We start from the raw sequence: 7,814 nt of genomic DNA on the forward strand, positions 1-7,814 counted from the left end.
CATTTCTCGGACGTACTTTATGAACTTTCTAAAATCCTCCTTAGTACCATAACCATTAAAGATGGAGGTCTAATTTCCTAATGAGTAGGCCATGCAAAGTGGGTGGGGGTGTGGAGGGAAACATCCCCTCTAAACATTTATTAGACAAAAGTAACCCAATTGGGTTAAAGCCTTAATCTGAACAAAATATGGAATAAAACTTCGTTTTTCTCAGTCAACACTTTTTTATTCAAGTTTTTCTTTGTTTCTTATTAGCAAGAATTGCGCAAGTCGTTTTGGCCGAGCAGTCACATATAAACAAAATGATTTTATATTTAGTAAATTTTCAACCGATATATATTTACAAAAATGTTATATGAACTTTTCAGAATTTCACATATTTCTAGTTCTTCCTGCATGACAGCAATATTTTTTCAGCACTCAAACAGCAGGATGTTAAATGAAATTTAAATCAGTAATTCAGAAGTAGGGTTTCCAGCGAAAAAGGAAAATCGTTACACATTTTTGAAAAGCCCTAGACCCAGCTAATTCAAATGCGATAAAAAATTTGCAAATTTTTTTTAACCTAAATGTGTATTCATAAAAAACTGAACATTTGCAAATTCTATTTAAAAGCTTCTGTGCAGAAATCTGTGCAAAATGTCTTTGCAAAAAGTGTTTAATCTGCTTGCTTTTGTTATTGGCTTTCTAAAGAGCTATAGCATGTTGAAATCCAATGACAGAAAGTAGGTCTAAACATAGATTTTGTCTCGTAAAGGTAAATGATGCATTTAGGTATTATATGCCTGAGGACTTAAGCAGTATGTATACAAACCCAGCTTTTAGTCTTTAGTTAGAAAAGCCAGAAAACTTTAGCCTCCTAGCACAAATACTTTTGAGTTATCGCAAAAAACCGATAGGGGGTCAATTTGACCCCCCCATCAGGCCAAATAGGGTTAAAACCTTAAATAATTCAAACTTTGACAAATTGATTTTGACGAAACTATTTTAACTAATTAGTAAATTTAATAGAGAGAGATTAAAAAATATCTTTTTTACTTTAGACAGAAAACAATACCTTTTTACTGTCCACAATCGAAAGAACATCTTCCTTATGAAATAACATATAGAACTTTCTTTAAAGGGAGAGACTGGCTAGACATGGTAGTTATGCTGCCATTTAAATATTATAAGACGTTTCAACGATAATTGTTCAGCAAGAGCGCAAATTCAATCTTTAATATCCTACAAGGTTTTCTATCCAGAAGGAATGTTTTGTCATCGTCGTTATCGAATATTTTTTAAAAACTTATTCTCTAATCATCCCATAAAAATACTGCACTCTTAGCTCAACTACCATATCTAGCCGGTCTCTCCCTTTAAACCCAAAGTTTACTCTTGTGACTCAACGCATTTATGATGTTTCATCTTCACATAACCAAGGTTATTGTGTACACTAAAGTGTCCAAAAAATGTCCAACTGAGTCAGAAAATCATAAAAGCATTTCAGAAACATGTCGAATTTATCTTTAAGTTGATTTTAATATTTGTTGATTTTAATATTTAATGATTTTGATATTTAATGATTTTAATAATTAATGATTTTAATATTTTATGATTTTAATTTTCAACGATTTTAATAATTAATGATTTTAATATTTAATGATTTTAATATTTAATGATTTTAATATTTAATGATTTTGATATTTAATGAAGGAGAACTGATTTTTTTCTAGTTACAATTTGTGTGCAAATGTATAATCGCAGTAAGGACTATTTATGGTAAACCAGACGTCAGCCTGAATAGGGTTAACCCTAAACAAGGTCTAGTTTTTTTGCATTAGCACTCTCATTTTTTGGCACTATCACCTTGAGTTGTCTTTTTGAATCCATTGGGTAAACATGAATTAAACTATGTATATAATTAGGGTTATTACTATATATATATACAAGCCATGTTAATTAGGGTTATTACTATATATATACAAGCTATGTTAATTAGGGTTATTAATATATATATACACAAGCCATGTTAATTAGGGTTATTACTATATATATACAAGCCATGTTAATTAGGGTTATTTCTATATATATACAAGCCATGTTAATTAGGGTTATTACTATATATATATACAAGCCATGTTAATTAGGGTTATTTCTATATATTTACAAGCCATGTTAATTAGGGTTATTACTATATATACAAGCCATGTTAATTAGGGTTATTACTATATTCATTACAGGACCAGAAAAAGAGACTAACTGTCCTTTGTTTTCTCAGTTGATTGGGTTGCACTGAAAATCCAAATCACTTTAAATAATTAGCGATGGACTGAATCCGTTGGTCAAACATTACATTGAAAAGTGAAAGAACCACAATTTTCAAATTTAGGGTTTCAATTTTAGAATTATTTAGCAATACTTATTTTCTAAGAATCAAAGGTTTAAACGGCTGGATATATTTTAATCACTTGCTGGACTTATTCTAAAGTTTTACCATACGTTACAAGTTAAAAATAAATAGGTTTTTATCTCAAATTATTGTGTGCAAAATTAACACGCAAAAGTTCTTAATTCCTGACTACCAAACTGCGGAAGCTCTAGATTTTAGCAAAAATATATTTTTCAAACCTTATTTATTTACAATAACTTAACAACATAAATAGATATAATCCCCCTCCCCCCTCCTCCTAGTAAGACATGATACCCTTCCATGTTTAAATTAATTGGTCAAATTCTTGAATAATTTTCCTGTTCTCTGTTGCATATCATTACCCAATTGTTTGTTAAAGAAACAAGGTTTAATTGTCACAAAAGAAGTAAATTATTTTGGTTTGACAACAAATAAAAGGATTGTTCATGATATTTGAAAAAAACGAAGTAACAAAATTGGTACATTTTTCTTCTTCGCCCTAGAAGTTTTATTAATAAATGATCAAGTTTGTGCAGGTATCATGCCTTTTTAAAATTGAAATTCTCTTATTTCGAACCATTTAAAAACGAAAATCACATCATTTTGATAATTTTGCTCGTGTTTTTGACCAGAAAACCCTTATTTAATTCTAGATAGGGGGGGGGGGGCGCATTCAAACCCCCCTGGGAAATTGCAGCCGCCCTCTAGTTGGGGCTGCGATTATGATTTAAATCCGTCTAAATTAAATTAAGATAAATATGAATTTCTAATTTTTTCCCTAACATAATCAATGCTAAACACTAAACACAAATAAATTCATAAAATTTGGTTAAATAAAAAAATACATACTTTTTTACAGTGACAATATAGTTAGCTTAAAGAGACTGTCAGAAACTTTCAGATGGAAATAACCGATTTACAACCGTCTTCTTGAAACCTTTAGCTGCTCAATATTTATTAATGTGGAGATATCGTCGTGTTTAATTCAGATAATTCTGATATGTTTTTCTCACAGATTAAATATTACATAGATTAATTAAGAATAACCTGAACAGACCTATTGGTCAATTACATTTTTACCTGTATCATTTAATCCAAAATAAAGTTAGTTGAATATAAACTCTGTTTTATTACGGTCAGACGTATTAACTCTCAGTAGAGAGTATAGAGTTTAAGAGAGTTTTATTTGGATTGATACATACTTTAAAATACAGAGAGAGTTGTATCTGGATTGATACGAACTTAAGAATACAGAGACAGAGTTGTATCTGGATTGATACAGGCTTAAAGAACTATTGGAGTAAGACATTTGTTACAGCCAAATGAACATGAAATTTATACAGCAATTGTATAGTGTACAAAGTTGAAGACACATTTCACTTAATAATGTGATTTAAAAACTACTCACCCTTAACTAAGTTTTCTGTGTGTACTGCAGTGATTTGCAGTACACCGGAGAAATAGTGGGGTTTAGTGGATACTCCTTATAAAACTATTTGTTATTTTAATAAAATTGAATACATATTAATTGCTTAAATTTCGTCTTCCGTTTCTATATTTTTATTGCTCCCATTGCAACTAAAATGTCAAAGTATATAGCAACATATTTAAAATCAAAATTTTAATATATAAACTATACATGATTTTAATTATTTTATACATATACTCTTAAACTTCTAGTCAATATTTGATGTCTCCTGAAGTAAGCAAACAATTTCTTTGAATTTCTTAGTTCAAGAATATAAATATAGGAACAAACATGTTGAAAATTTTGGAGGTAATGCATTATGCATGTTAAGAAAAAGATCGTCATAGTTGATGTTGATTTTCTGGAAAATTCTTAAACTTAAATTATTGGTTCAAAACCAGTTTACTATACACACATAACTTAATATGTTCTTCCTGGAAATCATGAATATTACAATAAATATTTACCCTTTAGAGGCTTGGGGTGGTTTTTGCTCCCTCCCCTCTTAATTTTCCAACAACACTCTTATTTCCCATAGGACAACAGCGTTAGGACAACAGCGTTAGGACAACATCTTTATTTTACTGTAATCCGTGTTAAATAACTTTAAAGTCAAAAAAACCTTTTTTAAAATAAGATATCGACATTTCCTTCATGTTTTTAATTTAACTCACTACATTGTCAAGATAAATAGAATTTTATTTAAAACACTATGGATATGCAGTGAAAACTCTGGAATAGGAAGACGGGTTAAAGACACAAGTTATGGCTTTACAAAGTTCAATTGCCATGAGATACAATTTTTCATTTCTGGTTGGATCTCTGTGATTTTGAGCGCTTTAGAAAAGCTGTATGTAACCCCAGGCTTAATACACAATGGTTTATTGTTAGTTTAGAGATGAAAGTTTTAATTTAATTTTGATATAATCATCAAAAATTCATATTTATGAAATTATCCGAAAAAAACAAGATCTTTAAAAAAATAGTTCTTTCTTGTAAAGTGGCTAATTCCAGGACATCCTTTTATTTCCAGGACAGAAGAGCAAGAAGAAAATGAAAGAAAGATGTAGGAGCAAGAAGAAAATGAAGAACAAGAAAAATACAAATCTCAAAATATTTTTATCTGATATATAAATATTAAGAAATATTGTAAAAAATAATCAAAATAAATTATTAAAGTTAAAAGTATATTTATGATATCAGTAATAAAAAATATTTTAGGAAAAACTTATTCGTTTAAATTGTTTAACACAAAGTGTTTTTCTTTTCTTCATATTTTTTGCTCTTATTATATGAGATAATTTTCACATTATACGTTGAAAAGGTCAAATGCAGCATTTTATATTTTAGGAATATGTTCGACCAATGATATTTACTATTGATGAATGGCACTAAACAGTAAAATTTTTCGTAGAAAGAACGGGCGCTAAAAGAATAACTAAATGTTAAGAACTTATGGGCTTAATTAATGAGAGATGAGTTTAACTCATTTAAACCGATTTATACTAGTCTTGTCAATTCAAAAATGTCCAGCTTTGGAAAGCTGAGTAATAATTATACAGAGAGGTTGGGTGAAACGTCCTACTGCTGAAGCTACTCACTAACTACTGAATACCAGGTTGAATATATAGGTATACCTACAGGAATATCTATCTATCTATCTTTCCATCTATCTATCTAACTAGCTCATACAGCTCACTGTTCACTGTTAAGTAAAATTTAAAATAGTATGCTTCTAAATAGTAACAAGATTCATGAAATGTTAAAAGGTATGTGAGGATGTATGTACGCAACTTACAACGGTTGGGAATTCTGTAAGGATCACGTGGAATACATGTAACACAGGCTATGCAGGGAATAAAAGGAATACAGGACATACAGAAATACAGGGAGTTCAGGGAGTACAGGGAATATAGGGCATAAAGACAGGGGATACAGGGACTACATGGAATACAGGGAATAACGGTGTAATACAGGGAATAAAGCGAATACAGGGATTACAGATAATGAAGGATACGAGGAAAAAAGGGTTACAGGTAATACAGGGAATAAAACGAATACAGGGAATGTACACAAAGATATTTCATTTTTGTATGTTCATTTGAATTTAAATATATCTCCTTTCTTATTATTCTAATTATACTTTTTGTTATCTTGAAAGTTAAGGTAAAAAATGACCGTCCACATTTATCATAAATCAAATCTGATTTATTTATTTTTAAGACTATTCATTGGTATTTTTTACCAATGTTTTATAATTTATTTTTTATAATTTTTATAAAATAAGATGGTACGAGGCATAGTTAATAATTGCAAATGTTCATCTTTTTTCTCCTTTCCACACCTGCATGTCCGCAGTTTCTCTTTTTCTTGCCTCCGTTTGCCCGTCCATTTATAGTGCTGCTTTTGAAAGAATGTTACCATGGATATATAATGTTACGATTAATTGGTATAATTATTTGGACAAGGTATGTGTTATTGTATTTAGAATTTTTATCCAATACCTTTCAGATTTATATATCTAATCTTACGTTAACTAAACCAATGCCTAGAAACAGTACATCATTTCTATTAAGTTTTATTTCAAGCATTGTGTATTCAAATATAAGTCAATGTCGAATGCAAATTTGTTTTTAATTAAACTAATAGATACACACAACACTGCACAATACATATGCTTGAATTTAATATTCAGTTTTAGCTTAGTTTTTCATCTCTACTGTTCTACATTGCAATAAATACTGTTTGTACTGTGATCTATATCTAAACTATTCAGTATATGTCATTTTCATGTAAAAATCAAACTGTAGATATCATTTTCATAAAATCATTTTTTTAAAAAAGTAATACGGAATTTTATAAGCATTCATTTCTGTTGTCAGTACACTTAAAACTTTAAAGGGGCTCAACTTGAAACTGTAAAGTGGCTACACTTGAAACTGTAAAGGGGCTCAACTTCAAACTGTAAAGGGGCTTAACTTGAAACTGTAAAGGGGCTCAACTTCAAACTGTAAAGGGGCTCAACTTCAAACTGTAAAGGGGCTTAACTTGAAACTGAAAAGGGGCTCAACTTCAAACTGTAAAGGGGCTTAACTTGAAACTGAAAAGGGGCTCAACTTGAAACTGTAAAGGGGCTCGACTTGAAACTGTAAAGGGGCTCAACTTGAAACTGTAAAGGGGCTCGACTTGAAACTGTAAATGGGTTCGACTTGAGCTGCATAAAGGGGCTTAACTTGAACTGCATTAAGGGGCTCAACTTGAACTGCATAAAGAGGCTCAACTTGAACTGCATAAAGGGGCTCACCTTGAACCGCATAAAGGGGCTTAATTTGAACTGCATAAAGGGGCTCAATTTGAACCGCATAAAGGGGCTCATCTTGAACCATAAAGGGGATCAACTTGAACTGTGTGAAGGGACTCAATTTAAAATACAGAAAGGGACTCAACTTACATAAGTAAAAGGGCTCAACTTAAAGCTTAAATTGTAGAAGGGCTCAGCTCGCATCTGCAAAGGGGCTCAGCCTAAATCTGCCAAGGGATTCAGCTTGAATCTGCACAGGGGCTCAGTCTGAATCTATAAAGGGGGTCCGCTTGCAACGGTAAAATGACTCAGTTTGCAACGGTAAAGGGGCTCAGTTTGCAACGGTAAAGGGGCTCAGTTTGCAACGGTAAAGGGGCTCAGTTTGCAACGGTAAAGGGGCTCCTCAGTTTGCAACGGTAAAGGGGCTCAGTTTGCAACGGTAAAGGGGCTCAGTTTGCAACGGTAAAGGGGCTCAGTTTGCAACGGTAAAGGGGCTCAATTTAAACAGAATCTTAACTTAATTGCAGCAGTGTTAACTAGCAAGATTAATAGCATACACTTCAAAAATTACATCTTCTCATTATTATAGAACATTGAACTTTCAGAAAAAAAACTGAATAAGGTCAAAAACAAAATTTATAGAGAAGTTAAAA

The sequence above is a fragment of the Eurytemora carolleeae genome, unplaced genomic scaffold, assembly GCF_000591075.1.
Source record: "Eurytemora carolleeae unplaced genomic scaffold, Eaff_2.0 scaffold100, whole genome shotgun sequence".
Lineage (NCBI taxonomy): Eukaryota > Metazoa > Arthropoda > Copepoda > Calanoida > Temoridae > Eurytemora > Eurytemora carolleeae.